This window comes from Argiope bruennichi, chromosome X1 (assembly GCF_947563725.1).
Source record: "Argiope bruennichi chromosome X1, qqArgBrue1.1, whole genome shotgun sequence".
In the NCBI taxonomy this organism is placed as follows: domain Eukaryota; kingdom Metazoa; phylum Arthropoda; class Arachnida; order Araneae; family Araneidae; genus Argiope; species Argiope bruennichi.
The window spans coordinates 38941616-38965787 of NC_079162.1; positions in this window are offsets into that span (position 1 = coordinate 38941616).

Below are 24172 nucleotides of genomic sequence, written 5' to 3' on the forward strand. Positions count from 1 at the left end.
CAGAATGGTCAAACATTTGGCAGATTCGGTGCAAAATTTAATAAGAATCAGCGCTTAATAAAACTATTAACCAAATTTCGTTTAAATTATTTCTTATTGTTTTGAATTATCGCATTTACATGCATACAAAATTTAGGTATGCATACAATATTTAGGTAATCAGGTAGTCAACTCCTCATCGAATCTAGTTCAAAATTTTGTTACTGATCTCTATCTTAAATGTTCAATCTGTATACAGAATCTTATTTCTCTGGTTTTATGTTTTGTAGTTATGCTGATAACTGATATTCGGACAGCAGGACAACCAGATTTTGTCTGAATGGATTTCTTTCAAAATTTGAAGTAATTCTACTAATGCCAAATTTTGTTGGTCTAGTTCAAATCGTTTTTGTACAACTCGTGTTATATATACAGACAGACATATATAATTCTAAAAAAGTGTTTTTCCAATTCATAGAGATCGGAAACATGGAGGTTTGACAAAATATCGAGTTCAAATTCTTTGATTATTACAATAGCTTCTCCTTTTATACTTCGTATATCAAAAAATAAAAATGTACCATCTTTTACATTGTATTTTTTTTCTTCCAACGAAACACTGATGAAACTGGTATCAGATTTCTCATGCTGGTTATTTATAACTACTGCGCTGGTATAGTATCTACAATTCGAAGCTAATGTGTGCAGAAAATAGGACTGTATTCTATTGATGCTGACGACTACCAGCATGTATACGACTATCATATATTTTCGCATGTTCTGAAAGAATTGCATAAAAATTTGGCTGTCTCATAATCTTTTATTTTGCAGAGCTCTGAAACTTTAATTTCACCCAATTTTAATTTTAATTTTGAAATGTCTTGTTTGTTCCCCGAATTCAGAGAGAATCAAAATGTCTGTGAATCAGTGGAAAATTCTAAGCAAGTAAACCACGTTAACTCAATAAATAGCTCTCTATAGATCCTATAATCACTTTACTATATTGCACTCACAGACGAATAACGGAACAGTCAAAGTTTAATATCCTAATGGCGTTCGTTACAAATTGCTTCTGGCAGTTTAGGTTAAGTAATAGATGGGAATATATATGGCTTAGATCAGTCTTTCTCTTGTAATACCATGACTGCAGCAAACAATTGAGGGAATATCAGTTAAGACTTGAAACTAATAGTTCATCCTTTGACACTGCTCCGAATCGGTTCATTTCCTTTTAAGCGAAGTCGATGAGAAATTGTTTAGCCGGAAGTATTGTGTTAAAGATTAGAAGTCTAACCATATATATTATCGTTCATCGTTAGTCGTTGCACAACCGATTTTATAATAAATATGCATCAAAGGACGAATTCATCTTATTGAGTTAATTGATTAAGAAATGTATCAAGATTCGGAAAATATCCGGCTAGGGATTTATCAAATACGTCGTTTAAAATTTACATTGGTATATATATTATTTAAAATATATCTGGGGAATACTTGAGGAAAACATATCAAAATTATACTAGCAAATTTCAAGTTTAACAGTTTACTGTAAACTATTTGAATAGTGCATTCTAGAAATTCCATGCGTTTGACTCTTTAAGCATGGAGTATTAAACTTAGCGTATCAAAGTTAACTTTTCAGTTTAAGTTAAATTATAATTAATTTTTTCATAATATCATAAATTCTGTCACTCATATCAACTGCAGTAAAAGTAAGAAAACAGCAATGCTCTTGAAAATTCAGAAACATTTTCTTTCCGAGTTTGAATTTGTACGTCAATTACACATAATTTTTAAATAATAAATTCTTAAAGGTATATTGTTTGATATTGCATTTCCATCATTTATCAATAATACTAGGTATTTAAAAAAATGCTTATATTAGTAAAAAGATTCTAGGAATGACAGCTATTTATCATTAGGAAAACGACATTTTTTGCTAACCACAATTCATTTTTTAAAATATTTTTTTTGAAATTCCAGAAGAAAAAACTTATTTCTGTTTCAAAAAGTATAACACGACATATATGTAAATAATTAAGTAAATCAAAGGCAAAAGGAAGTTTAAAGAGTCAAATATATGAGCATATATGAGAATTATGCAAACATATACGAAACAAAAAAAATAATTCCTTGCATGTAAAAGTGCACATTAAGCCAACATATTTAAATAATGCGGTAAATTATGTAATATGATCAAAATAAAATTTTCATAAACCAAATGCATAACAATGTAAATATAAATTTATATAAGAATCAAAGGAAAATAGACAGATCCAAATACATAAATAAACAAACAGAAAACGTTAAAAAAATTAGAGAAAATGTAAAATGGAAATACGTATATGCAAACGTACATAGAATTTAATATCTAAGTAATTTAAGAAAAGGCTCTGCCTATATACGTATAAAACAACGAAAAGGATGCTTTACTTTCGACAACAGTGAAGAAAGAAGAAGGTCATAGTATATTGTTCTTTTGTAGTCTGGTAAGGAGAAACCGCTTCAGGAAATGAATTCAGCGTATACTAGTATCAAGTACTTGACATCTCGGATTTCGCCACTATAGCAGGGCAGTAAGCGACGAGTTGAAGCATTTCGAGTAGTCGTTTAGGTTTTCATTCAAATTTAGAATATAGGTAATTTCACAATATATAGACTTTAAACGTCTTAAATGGAATAGAATATTCTTAGGTGAGCTGAAGGTTTTGAGATATTTGATAGAAAGAAGTCCAATAAAATAGAACATTGTTTTTAAAAATATCTACGTTAGAAGATATCGAATATTCGTAAGGAACTAATCAATGAATTACGTTGCTTCTTTTGCAAGTCAGTCAGTATTTTCATTGCCATTAATTCCAGTATAGCTTCGAATAAAACAAGGAATTTATATGCTTTGTAATAAACTCATATTAATTTGGGTTTTAACAATTACATTGCTGTAATGATTGATGTTATTCAGCGTATATAAAGATGATCAAATATAGATATTTGGTCATACGTTTTCTTTTAAATTACTCCACGTGACAATTTGGGCTATGCAAAATAATTCAGCCTGTAAAACACTATATCCATCTCTTTTATTCGGGTGCTTCAATTTCAATATAATTTTGAAACATCGTAAATATTTTGCCACCATCTGCAAAGTACTGGGATTGTAAAATGTCCGTATGTGAGAAAATTACATCTTACAAAACAAAACAAAATCTTAGCTCCATAGCATTGCAATTGCATTAAAATTCGCCTAATTAATTACAAACCTAACAAAAATGCTTTTCGGAATTATTGAAGCCCTGATTTGAAACCAGAAATGGTAGAAATCAAATTACCATTCGTGGTTTATTTGAAATTCATTTTTATTAAACTGCCATTTATGATTACTTTGATTTCTCTAATAAGAAAAACCGAAAGCTTGAGACACTGAAAACGACCTTGGGAATCGAGGGACTTCAAATGCGCATGGTACATGAGCATAGCAATTCTGTTGAACCCGAGAAGAATCTTTTCACCTTCACAAGACAACAAAATTTGATATCAAAGACAATACCACAGTTTTCTAACTCTTTCACGCACTGAGGAGATTACTAGTGAAGGCGTTACTTTCTCTTCCCAAAAAAATCATAACTTTTCACTTGATGGCGTTATATACATTTCATTGTCTAGTTCGATACAATATCAAGAGCGAGTTAACCTTCGTTGCCTATATCGCGAAGAATCTTTCTACGAAAGCAATGAAACAAGTTATCCGTAGAAGCGATTGTTTCATATCAAAAGGATGTTATTATCTTTCCCAATAAATTATGGATAATAATTTCCCATAGAAAGGGCCCGAAAATAGACCTTTAGGGCATCCATTTCATAAAAGATTTTCATATGAAGAATGTTCTAATAATAATGTTGCAGTTCTGTCTTTCAAGAAGCTGGGAGTAACAACAGATTTGTTATCAAGAATGTTTACACTTATTGAGAGATTAAGCCCTCGGGCATTGTCGAAAATTCCTTTAACACCTAAGAAACAAGAATAGAATGGAAGTTTTGCTTTTTCTGTTTGAAATCAATTTATGATGTTGCACCAAAGCATTCTCACTGATATCTATGGCATAAAATCAAACTGATTTTTATTAATTAAACTTCTATAAGTATGAAGTCACTCTGTTAACAATGATTTTTCAAAATTTCCCCAAGATTGACGGTAAACTAATGAACCATAGATTGCTAGAGTAGGGGAACACGGGCATCGTTTGTGCTGAGAATCAGGATGACTAACTTTTTTCAACAACGTGGGGAGATCCGAAGATTGAAGCACGAGTTGAAACTTTCAAGGGAAGATGAAGGTGTTTTAGCGTATATTTCTTGACATCATCGTTCTATATAGAGCTAGTGCAAATAGCGTTTTCAAGTTTCATATTACCTTCAACGACATTAGTTTTATTGGGGGTGAAGGGAAGACCTTTATCATTATCCCAAAAACTCATTTTTCGCTGAAGTTATATTTATTTTTAATGCATGATATTTATTTTTTAAATCAGTATAAATCAATTAAATTTATAGTAACATTTTCGAGCGTTTGAAATCTTCATACATCATTAATGAGTTTGCTCTTGCAACTGAATTCCGTAGTCCAACAAAAAACTCTAGTCATTCTTTGCTTTTTAATCGGGATGAACATTTTGTATGAGTGTTAAACTATTGAAATGAATTTCTCACCAAAATGATGTAAGGATTCTTAATCTTGGCAAGAATAAGAAAGTTCACCAAGAGATGTTTATATGATACTATCTAATACCAGATATTTAAATGCGCCACAAAAGAACTACAAATTCCCTTTACTAAGGTTAAAAGTACATATACTTTCAGGAGAGTCAGAAGGGAAAGCTTTAAGGAGTTTATACTCTCCCTCTACTTCGATATGGAAGTTTGGAGAGGTTATGCAGGCGGCTTAGGCGGAGCCTCCCTCATCTGATCATGGTTTAAAATTGAGATATCCCTATCAAAATGACCATCTAGTTGTTTCAAAACGGTACGTAATTTTATTAAATTAATCCCATATCTCATATTTACGGATGTTTTATATAAAACTGTTGAAATACTTTAGTTTGCCCTAATCAATAAATAAAAGTACAATTTACGAGTTATTACACGCGGTGCAGCATGATAAGGGATTTAGATATATTTTTGATTAAATATATTAATAAGTCTGCATTAATTCTGCAAATAACAATTCTTAAAATCTCCTTAAAATCACAATAATACTCACTAAACTCTAGTTGAGTGTGCAACCAATTTGTGCTATTCACCACGAAATTCCCTAAAAGAGAATTCTGTAAATTCATCTCATTAAATGCTTTCATATGTTATTCAATTCAATCTAATGTATGTTAATAAAGACGGGGAAAGAGACAAATCCATTCACATCCACTATATTTCTAAGCTAATCAATGATCTCTTTGATATTTAAATAAAATTAATGCCCATTTCAAATACGCTACGCTTTGATTTTTGACAGCATATTCTGAGATCCGTATTAATGATGAGTTTGCGTCCTTCCCAAAGAGCATCCATGCGAGATCTTACCTCGATATGACGAGACACCCTTGCATCAAGCCGATTGATCTCTCTAATACAGACGTCGTTTGCATAATAGATGCCTCTCCCGCGAAACGCGTTCAGGCTTAACAAGCACATTTGGTAGCGAGCATTTATCCAAAGCTAAGCCCAAAGCTGAGTTTAAACATGCATAAGCAAAGAGCATATTTCTCTGATTAAAAAACTTGCTCCCTGGACGAAAGTTTGTAAAATTAAAAATTGCTGAACATTGTTTATCCGGAATTTTATGTCATGTCACTTTATGTGGATTTCTTTAAAACTAATTTTATGATTAGTTCTTTATTGTGTAGAGAATTAAAGATATAGTACTGCAATACTTCATTTTTATAATGTATCCTTATTAATTCAGAATGCTGAGCTAGTGTAATTTTGGAATTTTGATTGGTATGAATTTTTAATTATTTGAAATAAAATATGGATAAATGCAAATTAAAAATTTTGACTTGCATATACGAATTACTTTTATTTCAAAAGAGTCAAATGAGTTGTGCATTCCATTCTTAAAGAGCAAATAAATATTCAATACTGCATATTTTTATGTGTAACTGTTTGCTCAATAAGGCTAAGCTCTTTATATGTTTATAAGCAACTTGAGATATGCTTTAAAATCTTAAGCGTTTTCTTTTAGTATATACTAAGCATAAACGTGAATAAATTCATAGCATGAAAATATTTCGTTGATCAACTTAAAACATTGCATCAATAAATGTAAAATGGAAAGATTAAAAAGTCTTTATAAACAAATTTAAAGAGTGCCACATGGTTAATTATTTGAATTACAATAAATCTTGGTTCTGTCATGATCATATTATTCCCTTCTTCAAATCCCGTTCTATATTTCGTAATTCAAATAATATTAATAAGCTAATAGCACAAATAATTGTTTATATTTTATAGAAACATGTGTTTAAATTACAGTTTATATATTATTATAAATACCACCCTTTACATAATATTGTGCTCTTATGTTTCGAAAGTTTACATTGCACCATTATGGCTTATGAATAATTACAAGTATAAACATATATAATTACATTACATTATCTAATTAAATATAAAAATTTCGTTTCGATAAGGTAAGGTAAGAGTATAAATTCAGTTTGTTATCATTGCGAATTTTATTTTAATATTTCGCCTAATTTTATTCAATAATTATTATTATTGAATAATTTAATTTTAATTAAAATTAGTGAATAATTTTAATTTTAAAATATCCAAATCAATAAATTCCAATCAATATATCCAATTAATTCATATTATTGAATAATTTTAATTTTAAAATGAACAATGGATGATTTTAAAATAAAAATTTGAGATTTAATATGAATAATTGCATTTGTGTTCAAGTTCAATTTTGAACATTAACATGCATCACACATTCCGTAACATGCATCAGACAGATAAGAGATAGTTAACCGAAATATAATGAATAAAATAGTGTATAAATTTATTTCACGATCCATTCTTCAAAATAGGGTATATACTGCTATCATTAATTCATGCAGAATATTTTTGCATATCTTTAAAATACACATTTCTGTTATCTGAATTAAATAAAGTGAATACCTTGAGTAAATTGGTGCATATAGATATGACAGCCAAAATCCTGAAGCAACCATTTTGATCCAGAAGAATAATAAACATTTAAGCAGAAATGAATCGAAAAGTATTTTTGTTTTAAAGACTGAATCAGAAATTTTTCACTTCTAGCTATCTTTTAGAATGTTGATTTGATTGATTTTTTTAATTGATACGTAGCACCTTCCATTATAAAATATTATATTAATTTTCAATTATAAATACAAAAGTTAAACTGCAAATAATAAAAAATAAAGTTAAAAATTGCAAAATCAGTTTCGTAATTCTTTATCAAATGGATGGCGTAAGATTTCATAACTCTTATCCCAATCCTCATCTTCTAACTAATTTAAAGACTTTTAACATTCCTACACTAGAATGATTTTTTTTATTTATTTATTGCATTAAATTATACCTAATATCATTTCGTAAGTTTCATCAATACAACTCAGGAGTCTTAGAAAAATGTCTTATCTCCTAAATGATGAGATTCTCATCATTTCTACTCTGGAACATTTTTTTTTTTTTGCCTACTTTATTTGTGTGCCAAGTTCCAGCGTTTATTAATTTCGAAGTTCCTTTCGTAAATTATGCAACATTTCATTAGTGAATAGGAAGAGTCAAAAGGGGAGCTTGTAAAGCAGGTGTGCAATATCCACGTTGAGTAGAATTTAATAACTGCAACGATGTTTGGAAAGCATATCTGCATCCGTTATATTTTATCTGCATTAAATTTCAGCAAAAAGTTTTAGGAAACTGAGAAAAAGACAAAGACTCTTCAACAAAGGTTCTTACTGAAGATTTGCAGATTCCTTGACTCTAAGAAGTTTATGAGTCAGGATTTGAATCATTCTAAATTGGAAATTAATTCGAAAAATATATGTTTTAATAAATAAATAAAACTTTATTTGGTTTGGTAAAAATCTCAGTGCTTATATCATAGGATACTTTTATTATTAAGTTAACCATGTCTAGTTACATATCACGTATGTTTCGCTTGGAAAAGGAAATTTTTAATAAAAAGATCTTAATAAATCATTTAACGTTTCCGCTTGAAAAATTTTATAATAGATTATGAACATTTCGTAAAAGGCAAAGAATAACTTAAAACGAAAGATTTTAAAAATTATTTATCTTATAACCCTGTTACTAATTTATATATATTTATACAAATAGAACTAAAAAAATGAAAACAGTTGTATAATGTAGAGCAGGCTATGTTAAAGGCACTCAAAAATTAATAGAAATACTATTATTCACATAGAATAGATTTCCTAATATCAGAAAAAAAGTATTTTTGCAGAAGCAGTGATTACAATGATACAGGAAACGTTACTGTACTATGTGCCAAATCTTTGAAAATGTTTTTTAAAAATTTGAGTGAAATTTAAAAATGCACGATTCAATCTCTATTTAAACCATCCTTTGAAGGAATATATGATAACATTTTAATGGGTTATATGGCTTTTAAAAGAATATAATAATGTTTTACGCATACCACTGTAAATTTCCCAAAATGTAATGAGGTATTGTTCATTTTATCTAGGAACAAAAAATAAACTAAACGCTTATTATAAAAATAAAATTAATTTTATTATTACTTTACTAATAATTTAATATAGTAAGTATCATTATTGAAAGTTTTGGCATTTTTTATTCATTTTCATTCTTTACTTTTGGGAATTTCCAAATTGTCGAGCTCATAAGTTTTTAGTACCAACAGAAAAATGAAAAAAATAAAATAAAATTGCAATATCAAGAAAAATTTGGGATAAAAAATTATATTTAATTGAAAGAAAATTTAAATTTAATTAAATCCTAAGATTTTTATTCTCATATCTATGTATGAAATTTAATGTTCGCTATTTTTAAATCAACGTATTTATGTGACAAATAACAATCAAACACAAAGTATCAAAATTTATGAATACAGCTGATTAGTCTTCTGTATTTTGAAATCGGTAAGTGGAAATTGAAACGTTAAGAAAATAAACTGAATTCACATTTTAATATTGGAAAAAACACAAAATGACTAAAATGAAGGTGGCAAATATATCGTTTTAATAGAAATTGAACCTTGACATGAAGCCATTTGCCAAACATGATAACATGATGTTCATAGAGTGTTGGCAGCCATTCATATTCATTGAATGACACGAATATAGGTGGCTGTTATTGTCATGATTGAGTTAAATGGATTATCCACAAGAGCGGATGTGCATGCTTCACGTGCTAACACGAGGTTGAAGATGTGTCTCATGCTACTGTATATCAATGAATGGCAGAGGAAACAATGCAGGTACAAACTCGAATAAGTCAAACTCTCACGGCCAAACGTCTATCTAGCTCAATAAGTAAGGCATGAAGTGATATTCGTAAAGCATGCAGTGATTCCCTATTCCTTCATATCTAAAGCGGCGTTTGGTAAAAGAGACACGGCGCTAAGAAGTGGAACACTGGAGATCATCAAAATTACTATATATATATATATATATATATATATATATATATATATATATATATATATATATATATATATATATATATATATATATATATATATATATATATATATATATAACATTATTTGTTGTGAAGCAGGATGCAGTTTGAAGACATTGAAGAGACTTTTTATCTTTTTAAATTCTTTTTAATCCATCGGGAAAGCATAATTATTTACAAGCAGAGATGTGGACAAGACGCCAGCCACAGCGCGTCACAAAAGCGGAAGTGGGGAAGAAGGGCTGAAATAAATTATCCCTCGCCTTATATAACCTTAGATTTTGATAGGGAAAATATTTCTTCACAGTGCTATATTAATAAGATTCAGATAGGGATTTCTCACGAATGTCAATCACATGTAAGGGAAACACAGGGATCTTTTAAGAAAGAATGTGCTAATATATTACGAGATTTCTTTAGGGATTTTCGTTACACGCGCGGAGAAGGCAGGGGAAACACAGGGAGATTTCAAAAAAGAATTTGTCTCATCAGTGGTATTTTGCCTCTTCACGCGCAGTGTGGGAAAGTTAGATTTTAGCTGATTCAGCAGTTTTATAAAGATTATCTTGAATTAATTAAGTAGAGAAAGTGGAATCGCATCACGGAATAAGGGAATATTTTTAGAATGAAGTTACTATGAGCTAAATTAAGATAAAATCTTGGAAATTAATTAAATTGAAATTAAAAGTTTAAAATATCATTACATATATATATATATATATATATATATATATATATATATACACAGTATTAGCAAGAAATAAGTTACCCACTTCAGAGAGCTCTAAAATGCGTTCTGTTGGTCCAAATAAGATAAATTTTGAACTACGGATTATTCAGATGATGCTCTTTACATTTATTAAATAAAAAATTGAAAATTTGAGTTACAATGCATCTCTATTACCATTTTTCTTTGGAAGAAAAGAAGGCGGATTCTGCACGAACATTAGTTTCAACTCAGTCCGACATGCCTACGTTGGAAGAAAAAAAGCTACTGGTGAAATTGTTCTACCAGAACCAACAAAACTCCGTTGTAGATCTAAAGGAATTTCGTCGTATGAAGCAGATACGAAAAGGTTCAATGTATCTAGGTGCCCTATGCAAGATGATGCAAAAATTTAAAAAAAAAAAAAAAAAAAAAAAAAAAAAAACTGGACAACTTGGTATTCTTCCAGGTAGAAAAAAAAAATCCCGTCTTCAAACATCAAAAATGTTGCAACCGCACTCGTTGAAGCCAGTAGTCAGTTAAAAAATCTAATTTTCAAAAATATAATTTTCTCACACGTTAACAGGATCAAAAGGGTTTGCAATAATAAAAATTCATATATTGAAGCATTAAACAACCTTCTTAAAAATTTAATTAAAAATGAATTTCCTAGAAATTACTGTAATGTCAATTTTTTAATTAAACAAGGTATGGTTTGGTATTAATCCTTTGGCTTAAATAAAAATTGAACTTTTCTTGCATATTAGATCACTCTATAGATGGCGCTGGGAGCCTACATTTGTTTACATAATTTACCGTTAGTTTTTTAAAAAGCGAAAATCGCAATTGATAGCTTAAAATTTCCTTGACTGTTGATGGTATGGTCTGGCCTTTTCGTTTTTTCCTTTAGTGCTATTTTTTGTTTTTATTGTTATTTTTGTTATTGTAATTTTACTTAGTAGTGGTTATTTTCTTCTAATTTGTTGTTTTGTATTTTCCTTTCTGTTAAAATGGTATATCTCATCTGCATAATTTCAGGGGATTTTCGGGTCACGAGGAATCATTATTAGACAAATGTCTGCATTTCCTCACAGAACAAATCCCTTTCTTTGAATCCTTACCTGAGGGTGACCCTTGAAAAAGTCTTCAGACCGGATTCTTTTTTATATTTTTTATAATTTTTTTGGTTTAATTTTTATTTGATTTTTTTGATTTTCCTATTAACTTGATTCTAATACTTTTGTATCAATTCATCTGTGTTTTAGAAGTAGCTGCAATTGCGCTCTCTAAATACTATGAAGTTCTTTTTTTGGTTTTAGTTTGAATAGGTAATAAATTTTAGTTGCGATTTCGAAACTGTTTTGTTTCGTTTTCATTTTAGTTTCGTTGTTTCGTTTTCAAACTATTTCTTTAGATTGGTTACTTGTGTATATATATATATATATATATATATATATATGCCTTCTTAAAAAAATTACTGGCGTCACAACTGTACCGACATTTTGGAAACAAATGAAACTCAAGAAGTTAAGTATAGAAAACAAAAATGACACACCATGTACGGGCCGAAATAATGAGACAGCTAATGATTTAATTAAAGATTTAAATTTTAAAACATTTTTGAATTTTGGATTTATTCCTTCTTTGAAACATTTTCATATGTAAATAAATGTGAGTGGGAAAATTTTGACTGTACATGTACGAGTTTGTTTAAACTTATAAAGCGATTCAACCCTTACAATAAAAAAGAATCATTCAAATTTTACCCCATAAAAATATATGCCATCTTAATTTCTCTAGCTAAATAGAATTTATTATTCTTATTTCTTGATACAATAAATTTGATTTATCATCATCATTAAGCATGCTGCTTTTATCAATGACGAATGAAATATTCTTACGAAACTTTGATACAAAGGCTTACTATTACCATAGCTATATAGTTTGAATATTTATAATTTTGTGTTTGTGTGTTATATTTTTGTTAAAGCATTATTTAGTAGTTATTTTTTACAATATTTACCTTAGAAGTGCCTCCCACCCGGGGGAATCTGATATGAAGATGCGAAGCTTTCGGCATAGTCGTTGGTTCTCGCTACCCGTGTGGGTACATAAATGTTAAGGGTCGGTTACCTCCTGTCACTGACGAGACGTGCTTCCTACGGGAAGGGTTGAAATGTGGCCGGTGATGGCTCTTAGCACTCAACCTCAGTTCCCGCCAATGATGTCGGTGGTTCAGACTTTTCTGTGTGCCTCAGAGTGGATCAGAGTAGATAGTTTGTGATTAGCGTCGAAATGCATCATATAGTATGCTTCGGAGGCCTAGTTTGGTCAAATTTTCTTTATTTAAAAGAATAAATTAAATATATTTTGTAAAAGAATAGGACACTTGCATTTGACTTTTGTTTTATTTATATATATGCAAAGGAAAAGAAGGATTCATTAAACGTTATAAAATAGCTAATTTGTCTGTTGTAAAATGACGTTGAAAGCCATCTAGGAATTACATAAATATTATTAAAATTATATTCAATATTTGCTCCACAACTCTTCATATAACATATAAAAATTTATGACAGTGATATAAAGTAGCAAGGAGATTCAGTATCACAACTGATGGCGTAGAAACGATGCGTTATTGGAATCCGTTACGTACATACATAAGAAAAAATAAAAGAAATTTTTCCTCTGTAGCAAAAATGTGTCTCTTTCGTTTACGCAGGATCTAGAATAAAAGAAATGATACTTCTTAATAGAATTGTGTTAAAGTATTTCCTTTGGTAACCTGGAATTTCCTCAACAATCTTACTTTTATCGCTTAGGTCAATCTTGACCATAATCGATTGTCTTTCAGAATTTTGAAAGAAGTTTTACTTTCATCCTTCGTGGATTGCGAGAACCACTGGGGACTGGGGCTTAGTTTTAAACGATGGAGTTAAGCAACTAACAATTGGTCACCCGAGATTCAAGTGGTGCTAATTGGTAACACTTTTTTTTTTATTGCCCTGAGTTACAGACCCTTAAATTCTATTTAGTTGAAAGCAACATTCCGGAAAGCAACTTTTTTAGAATGATCGAAAGAGTTTTTCCGCAACCTGTCTTCGAGAGATAAAAATAGTATTTCCTGTCTATCAAAAAATGTTTCGTGTAAAGTTTTTTTGTAATTGCAAACTTCATTCTTGTATCAGGAACGTGTTTAGGACGTGCACTAAAGTAACAAGATCGATCATGATGTTGTTGCTTTCAAAGACTACGAGCATATGAATTGTTTATCAAAACAAAATATATTTTATCATTCATAGTTTATTCTTATAATAAATGCATTTTTTTTATGTTTTCCAATAAAAATGCATTGGAGCACAGTTAAATAATTAGAAGTTACGTTTTCTGGGCCAATGCCAATATATAATTATGCTGTTGTATTTTTATATATTTACGCTTAGAAAAGAATTAATCGTGCTTAAAATATTTTATTACTTGCAGTAATAATAAATAAGAACTAATATTAAAAAGGAACTCCTCGTGCGTCCACGTGTCTGTGCATGACAAGTTAGACTTTTGGACATAAAGTAACAGATTTGGCACGAGCATAGTGGAATTAAGATTAGAGAATTATTTAATTAAAGATTAAGAGCAATTTTGCTGTTTCCTTAATTAATTCCGAAAGTATTATCGCAATAAAAAAAAAAAAAAAAAAAAAAAAAACGTATCTTTACACCAAATTAAAATTGGGGGGGGGGAAGCTATCTTCACCGATATTTGCATGGTTTTCGTTCAGTTATATTAATTAATTTTAACTAAGTTTCTTTAAATTACGATTTCTAAAAATGCATTCCATTGTTGTGATTAAATTCAAATTAGTTTAATTTTTTAATCACAATATTTAATGAAATTATTTTTTCCTGCAAACTTTTCTTTTTTACATTATTATATTAATTCCTAAGTAGGCTGACGCTTTCTAGAATTAGGCGCATTTTTTAAATGTATTTTTCAACACGAGCGTATTGAACGAATTTTTTTTTAAATTTCATTTGATAAATTTTGAACAGCGAAATATGCTTTCGACACTTTTCATAATGTGATACCAGATATTTTGTTTTCTCTGTGATGTGTAAAAGAAATGTTTCATTTTAATTTCATTGCTATTATAATGTATGTTTAAAACTTTTTTTATATCGTTAATAAGAAATAATGACAACACATATTTTTGATGATTATGATTCCTAACTATTTTAATAACATTTAAAAAATATTTTTCTTGATAATTATTTTGTGTTTTTATGCTGTTTTGTTATCCAATGCATTATTTCATTTTTTCATAAGTGTGGAATGCTGAAAATTTGCAGCATATCCAATCATTTAATTTTTATATGAAATTTGACTGCACTGGGAGATTAAACTCAATGAAATTTAATAAGTAACAACTGGGGAATGATAAATTTTTCTGCATTGTATATTAGTAACTAAGCAACCAAGGAATACAATATTTTTTATCGAGAAATTTAACCGCTAGCTAGTAACAAATAAAAATAAATTTTCAACTTAGCTAAAAAATTAAAACTCATTGCCTTACTTTATTTCTTATGTAAATTAATGAAAATTTAAAAATTTATGAGTAAAGAAGCATTTATAAAATAAATGTAGATTTCTCAATGAAATGAAGATAACTTGTAAGATATGTTTAGTTTGTTATTTAGAACAATGCAGTGTTTTGCAATTTCATAAAGACTGTCTGGTGATTCTTCAGAAGATAACTCTATCTTCATTAGAATCAAGCTAATTTTGTTTTTTCCAGAGTCTACTACTTCTAAACTATGGATTTATGTTTGAAAATAAATAGTATAAAACTACTTTTATGGTTTAACACCAAAAATAATTTCATTAATGTAATATTTAAAATTGCAGCTATAAATATTAATTTTATGCCTTTTAATTTTTAAATAAAAAAAAAATCTGAAATACAAAAAATGGGTTAAGTGAATGGGTTTAGTTACATGAAGGACTTACTTAAAGGCAAGTCCAATATATTCAGTTAAAACATGCCAGAAAATATAATATATGTACAAAAGCTTGGTTAGAAAGAGGGACTTCAATTTTCACAGAACATGTGAACATCGCAGATAAGTTGAAACAAATAAAAGAAATGTATCTGAAACTATAACTAAACAAGCAAAGTTTCTTAACTTTCTATTGGACCTCACGATTCCAAAACCCTGTTTGATTATGTCAAATTATTTGCTGAATTTTCAGTTGAGAGTTAGGTTACTCCAGAATGTATAAACCTCAACTCTTTCGAAACGTAACGTTGTATGATTAATAGTAGCAGCCCGAATAATGAATAATGCATTAAAATTCCTGTATCGAAGAATACAGACCAGTTTGGAGGCTTTAGTCTTCACGGACTGCTTAGTATAAGACACAAAGGAATAAAGATCTCTGGCTCCAACAATTCATTTTGGTTCGTCGTCGAGGTGTTTTCATTTCGCCTTATAATCAATTTTGTTGTTATCCCTGCCCTAAAACTAAATTGAAACTAAATTGCGGTTGCTTGAAAAATTAATATTATGGAAATACTGGATCATTGGATCATATTACTCAATCGAGGACATAAGTAAAGGTTATTTTACTTTAAAGGAACAGATGCCTCTAAAATTTAGTAGCTAACCAATAAAGTCTTGAATACATTACCTTGTTTTATGTACCTTCAAAATAAAAGACGCTCGCCTCGTGCATATTTAAGATGCTCCTTATTTCAAATTATTTTTGATTATGGAAAAGGGAACGGTGACTTTGAATACTGGTTAGATAATAAAACTTCGAATTTAAACTTCAAAAGGTAAAAATCTGACAAAAATGAATTAGAGCCAAGAAATAAGGAATACTTTATTTTATAAATAAAATATTCGATTGAAACAAAGATGAAGTTTGCTGATATCAATACATTTTTAGATAATTAGAATTTTATAACATTACACACTTTTGCATAAAATTTAACTTTTCTTCAACTGAATGTTACATTAACTTCCCTATTCAATCCTAAGAAATCAAATTTTTAAGTACGGTCATTAAATTGCAATTTAGCGTGATTTCTGATGAAAATTCTTTGTTTCTGTTTCTCATATTATTATTATCTAATAACAATAAAATTTTCTATGAATGTGTATGTTGTATGGGTATGAATGTATGAAAAGTTACTGTAAAATTATTTTATGGATATATGTGTCATATCTATTATAATTAGCTAAATGAATTTTAATAAAAAGATTCATTACTTTAATTACTCATTCTTACTCATTTACCCAGTGGCATACACATTTCGTATAATACTTAAAAGTACTAAACAACATCCGCTACCAATATTGTACAATATCAAGTAATATTATATAAAATCGAAAAATACTGTGCGAGGTGCTATGCTACCTTGAAATCTAATATTCCTAAACCTACAAACGAATAATAATTAAATTTAAGGCCAAACATTAATAATATTGTAAAGTTCAATGATTTTCGTTAGTTTCGGTTTAATTTACTCAAGCGTACATTCTTAAATAAAGAGCACCGTCGCCAGTGTCTATGAATTTGGGACTTGTTAAAATTTTTACACGACGTTATACAAGTTATGCGATATTTTTTAGTAAATGAAAGTATCGTAGATTAAATTATTTATTTATATTTTATCAAACATTTATTAGCTTAATAATGTAAGTCAAACGTTTTTTAATAAACAGAGTATCATATTTTTATTTAGAACATGGATAAACACTCAAAAGCCTTTCTTGTTTGAATGAGATCAAAATTATTTTTTTTCATTTAGAAATGTGTTGTAAGCGCAAAAGTTTTAATTATCTATGGACTATTTTAGTAACGAAATCGATAAAATCAAGGGCTAATTTCTGATTTCTCTCTCTTTATATATATATATATATATATATATATATATATATATATATATATATATATATATATATATGAACATTTTATACCTGTTCTTATATAACATGAGATATTGATAGGAAAAATATTTTTTCACAGTGCGAATACAATGATATTTAGATTGGGATTTTCTCTACACTTGCCCGAATCAGTCAAGGGAAACACAGGGATTTTTTAAAAAAGAATTCGTCAAGTTATCGATATTTTGTCCCTTCACTCGGAGTGTGGGAATGTGAGACTTTTAACCAATTTAGCAATTTTACAAAGCATCTGTTGAATAAATTAGATAGAGAAAGTGGAATGTGTTCAGCAAATAAGAGAATATTCTAGAATGAAGTTAATATGGGCTAAATTGAGCTAAAAATTAGGAAATTAATTAAGTTTAAATTAAATTTTTAAAATATCATTACACACACACAAATGCAGATCTCATTGATTAAATATTCTTTTTTAAAATAATTATACTAAAATAATTTTAACAATTGATAACATTGATTGCTTTTGATAACAATTGTATGCAAAAAATTCACTATTTCTGTATTATTTACGCTATCTGCAGTCTAAAAGAAATTAAAAACATGGCTAATCCACTATAAAATTTTACCGTGTTTTATATTCAATGGTTCTTTCTTTCTAAATTTTTTGTAATAAGGGTAATACTTTATAGCTATCCTACATTATGTTAAAACAGAAATAAGTCTTTTCATGAAATATCATCACTTGTTAAAAAAAAAAAGACTAATTTTTTTATCCAAGGAAAAAGCTATTTTCTTCATAGTTTCTTAATTCTCTCTCCACCTTCTGTACTCAAAAGTGTCCTTGATGTTATCGGATAAGACATTAGCTTCCCTCTCAGCTGTTGAGATAACATTGCTACTTATAGGGTCTAACTTGAAAGCTGATTAGTTTCATCCTTGAAGGATGCAACTCGCAGAAAACGATTTCGAGTTTTGAGAAATAAGAAAGCCATTGAGAAGATAATGATCCTGACTTAAATGAGTTCAGTGATAAGAAAATAAAATGGAGATGAACGTTGCAGCTAAATCGGAGATGATAGCGACCGAGGGCATCAAAGTCAATATGAGGGGAGTTAGATTTTAGGTATTTAGCTGTCAGGGCGTGAGAATTATTATCTGAATATTCAAAGTATCTTCCAGGTATGATGATATAATATTTTATATCCATTGCCATTTTGCATCACAATATAGAGCAATCTTTCTCATAATAAATTAACTCCCCATTACATAACATTCGGCACAATTTGCATTTAACTTACAAACAACTCATTTTCCATATCTCTTTGCCATGACATTACTCTATTTTCCGGAGGGGAAGAACCTTGAGTTCAAGCACTCCGTGACAATCACCAAATCATTTTCCGTAAAGTTTTTCTTGGTCAATCGTTTGTTTATTTGTTTAATTCAATCCTGTTATGAAAGTTTATGAGAGCTCTTTTGGAAAAGATCTCGTAATTTTATGCCATAATCATGTCGAGAAGATGAACATCAGTTCACTTCCCCAGTCCAAAACCTCATTCCACACCACTCTTAATATGGTTGAGGGAGGACAATCAGAAATTAATCATTACGCAAAAATTAAATCCATTGCATCCCCTATGGGAAATTCTACGGGGTTTGCAGTGGCTTTAGTTTAGTTATAGTTATCGTGGAACAATAATAGAGCTGTTTTATAACTGTCCTCACAATTTTAGGAAATGTTCAGATAACGGATATTAAATCTGAGTCTGTATATTCCCTCTCCAAAATGTTCCGTCATACCAAATGCATGACATTAGGTTCAACTTATTGAATGTTCACCAGCATCATTTACATGGGGCCCCGTCAGTAGAAGAATAAGTTTTAGGGCAGAATTACCTGGTCAAAGCTCCATAGCACTAAGTTACGGTGTTGAAGAAAGAAGTTATTTGCTTCTATTTAAAATAATTGTAAAATAGCATCTATTTCGTTCATCATTGGATTATTTTATAATTGTTTTTTAGATGAGTTACTCTTTGTCTTGACTTTTGATGCTTCTTTGCCTCTCAAAAAATTGTTTAGATACTTATAGTTATTAGATATTTATCTGAAGGTATTTACTAGGCAAATTCCTTAAAAAATTAATTAGCGCCTCAAATTAGTAGTTACAATCACAGTGAAAAGCCTGTTCATTATTTTTGTAAAAAGAATTGTATTATATGTGTTTTAAAACCTAAAGTATAAGTGCAACTCAATGCCACCGTATCCTTGATAGTGGAATGCTAAAGGTTCATCTATTTTCGTTCCCTAAATACCTGTCGATATGGAATGAACGATTGCAAGTTATTTCATATTAGTTATGAGGAAAAAAATTATTCTTATCATGCAGAAGCAATAGAATTACCCATTATAAAAGGATAAAAGAATTACTGGAAAAGTATCTGTACCACTCGCAAGAAATTAAACATACAACAAGTCCACATCCGTTGAAGATCTGCAGATTTAAAGCTCTCTTTTCTGGTTCCCAGGTGAGGTTAAATCTCTAAGAATTAGATATTTTGATGTTGAAGCTTGGAAAAATATTCCCAAAATTCTATGCAGCTTTGTAAATCGCATCGGTGATTTTTTTATACCCAGATCTGATATGTGTCAAGATATAAGACGATATTTTTCCCTATCATCCCTCAACGTTAGATGAAATCTAGAGTGTTTTTATCTTACAAGCTGCATATTTACTCTGAGGCTTTCCTCAAGCGTTTCTTGAATTTATGTTCTACTTAATCTTCTCAGAGGAATACTGGTGACGGGTGTTGATTAATGTTTTGAAAAATCTTGACTTGAGTCAATAGTTCACATCACAACCAAGAAACATTTAAAACAAGGTTCAGGTGTCAAGTCTAATAAAGAGCACAAATAAATAAAATAATATTGGGTCTGATTTTGATAATGAAATATCAAGCGTGTTTCTTGAGAAACAAATTTCAATTGAAAACATATATGAATAGTAACTATAAGACACTTGTAGATTTCGTGATGTAATTAAAATTATTTGAAAGCTGCATGTAAGAATTTCCTGCTTTTTTTAATTTAAAAATTACCAATTTTTCAGAATTATTTCTGTTCCATTGCTTCATTATATGAAGAAGTAAATTTTGTTCTTTTGTTTTGATTGAATGAAAATTTTTCGCTGCTGCCTAAATAAGGTAAGTCATATCACTCACTCTCCTACTCGCCTCGAAAGCACACGGATAAAAAAACTGAATGAAACTGCTGCAACAGCAAGACTAGCGGGAATTGTGGTTGAGTTGTAAAGGTCATCTACGGCCAAGGTACAGCCCTTCCCTAAGGAAGTATGTCCCGTCATAGATGGGAGGAGCCAGACCCGCACATTTTCGTGTACACTCCAGGATGGCGAGAACCAACCCCAATGACAGATGCTTCTCATCCTCATCCGAAGTGCCCCCCCGGGGGGGATTGTCTAAATAAGGTAAAAAAAGACCTTATTACTAGAAATAAGCATCTCATATGAGTTTCATCAATGAAAACAAATAGATGAAAAACGTAATGACACCGATCAGGCAACATAATTTTATTTATCTTCTATTGAATCAATAAATCAGCAACTATTAAGATAAATATAAATTTTGCAAGTTTTAAAGATTAAAAAAATTGCATTAAAATGCTTTTTACAAATTCTATCAACCACATAAACTTTTTAAGGTAACCTACTTTAAACTATATATATATATATATATATGTGTGTGTGTGTGTGTGTGTGTGTGTGTGTGTGTGTGTGTGTGTGTGTGTGTGTGTGTGTGTGTGTGTGTGTGTGTGTGTGTGTGTGTGTGTGTGTGTATTTATATATATATATATATAAACCGCATTTAAGCCTTCATAAGGATAAATAGTTTCTAAAAAAAATAGCAATTGCATTTTAGAAATGCATTCCAAAGAGATAGCAATACACGTTATCCTTCAACCGATTATTAGAAAGTGAAACTCTATTTTAAACCATTTCCTTAGAGACCTTCCTCTGCAATTACACATAAGTCTTTCCTGTTATTTCAATTAGAATATTGCAATATAACCTAGAAATTAATATGTTTTTCAAAAACTATTTTTTTCAAATGTGTGAAAAGTTTAATATCTAAGTTTGATAACTTTCAGTCAAATCATTTTATTTTTAATCCTCTTACACGTTGAACAGTTCACAAAAAACAGAAAACATCAAAAGCTCATTAGGTTTCGAACTATTAGTTTACATATCGTAGACATTTTATACGATGGGTGAAAATGAATTCTGAAAAATTATGATAATATTGCGTTTTGGTTTAGACAAACTAATAGTTTAGGGGACGGTTTCTTTAATATAAGAGATGCTTGTTTTTGTCCCAGATTTAGATAAAAATAAAATGGAGTCTCTTGATTAAATATTTTTGAATTTTACATTTGAAACAGGTTAATATTTTAAACATTCTGTCACTTTATTCTTTCTAATGGTATTGGTATAGTAGTTAAGTATTTTTTACGTCTTTGGAGAATCTGCAAGGAATAAATCTAATGTCTCGATAAGGTATTTCAATGTTGGTTTTTGTTTATAAAAATGTATATATTATTAAATCTTATAATCACAATTAATTGCTTATTATTTAATTATGTTTAAGTTAATTTTTAAAATTATAATTCCATATCAAAACTAATATTTGGTTTCCATTTTATTAATCTTTAAGATTTTCTGAATGGATGAAGGATATAGTTCACTAATAAAAGTGTATTTAGAGATGCTTAGCTATAAACCATTAAAATTTAACTCCCTAAGGTGGAACTAATTTTCTTACTTTCTAATCAGCCTATTAATCTTTTCACGCCCTTTTCCTTTCATAATTCGATAAGGTCGATGCCTAAACCTATCGCAAATGAAAAAAGACAAGAAAAGTTAAAGAAAAATTTGGTAATTCCTTAAATCCCAAATCTTATGTCTTAATTGTATGGAGTGCTGGAAAAATGCTTAGCAATTTCTTCGTAGGAATTCCCGTTTTAAAAGGATGTTTTGAGATTTCATTCAACAGTAATAAAAGAATAAGTTGACTGAAAATGTATAAGTTAACTTGTTACTAAATCATTTTTGCAAGTAAATAAGTTTTTAAATTTCAAAATATTGAATTCAAAGGATGAAAATGTTATAGTTTAAATTTTTACTTTCTCGAATATTAAATATACAAAGAAAAGTAATATCAAAAAATTCAAACTCGAGGTTTTGACTGAATAGAAGAATTTTTAGACTGCATACAAAAATAAATGGCATAATGTCTAACTATCTGTGAATACAATAACTCAAAATGCTTTGAGTTAGACAGATGAAATTTTGTATATGCTGCATGATTTGTACATTTCTAACAAATTGCAAACGATTCCGTTCAGAAGTGTGTCTGCTCATTATAACATTATAACTACAAAACAAATACAACTAAATGAATAAAATTTGGTACACACATTTAACGTCTAAAATATAAATATGTATACTGAATCAAATCTGTCAAGAGGTTGACTGTTTGTCGATAAACTTCAAGCTGTAACTATAAAATATATGGCTTATGATTCCCTGCATGAACCAAATCCATCAATGGATGAGGGTTTTTATATTTGCTTTTTCATGCTTTTGTGAATACAATAGCTCATAAACGTAACTAACTAGGTAAATGAATTTTTGTATATGATCTTTACATTAAAACTTTTAGTCTGTATTTTAATTTTGGAATAATATGGCTTTGGAAAACTGTCGGTTTAGTTACCTTTGCGAATGTTCATGTGGATAAAATACCTTTGCGAATGTGAATGTGGATAAAATAACTAAAAAACGCAACTAACGAGATAAAAGACATTTGGTATAGTTGGTAAAACTATAGATATGTATCAAATTTTGGAAAATTTGGTCAGAGGAGAAAAAAGGATCGTACTTACCGTTTCTCTACACCACCTAGTTAAATATAAAGAGCTCCGTATTGTACAATTTTTAAAAGATACAAGACTAAGAGAAATATTGCAAAAGAGAGATTGCAAATGACACTATTGCACACTGTGCAGTGTTGCAGATATATGAAAGAAAGTAGATGGATGAATGTTCCATTATTTAACAAATGATCTTCCGAATTCTAAATTAAAAGTTTCATCCTAGTTTCTAAAGGAAATCTGCGTTTCTTTTTTCGATTTTCTCAGTGCAGAAAATAATTTCGATTTTTTTATGGTACTCTAGAAATAGATTTGAAATATCTTTATTCTTTCTTGGTTATTGGGAACTTATGTATATCTCAACATAAATAATTTTTTTTAGATTAAAATAAGTTAAATAAGACTTTTTGGACAACAAAAATACAACATTTTTACTCCCTATTCTTCGTTATTGGATTTATTTTGCATGATTCACATTATCGCTTTCTTCGGTTTCATTCCTCCAATTTCAAAAGTATGAAAAGGATTAAAATATACATCAAATTAAAAAAATGTTTTGAAGAATGCAGTTGGAACTATACGCTGCTCATAATGGTTTGCTTGCTGAATTTTATTTGATTATAAAAAAGCAAAGGAAATGTAGACACTATGCATTATTAATAAAAATCATATCAATATTGAATAAAGACACAATTCTCTGCAGGTGCATTTCCTTTAAGAGAATATTCATGAATCAATGAAGTTGCTAAAGAATTGTGATTGATTGTATTTTACATTGTACTTTAAAATTGTTAAGAAAATTTCATAACAGTAGCATAGAAATTGAGAAAGATTACTATGTACTATGTAAAGATTACTATGTACTCATTGTACTCTGAAAAATTAATTAACCACAGATGTTTTAATTTTTTAACATATTTAAATGCTAACTCACTATCCATGA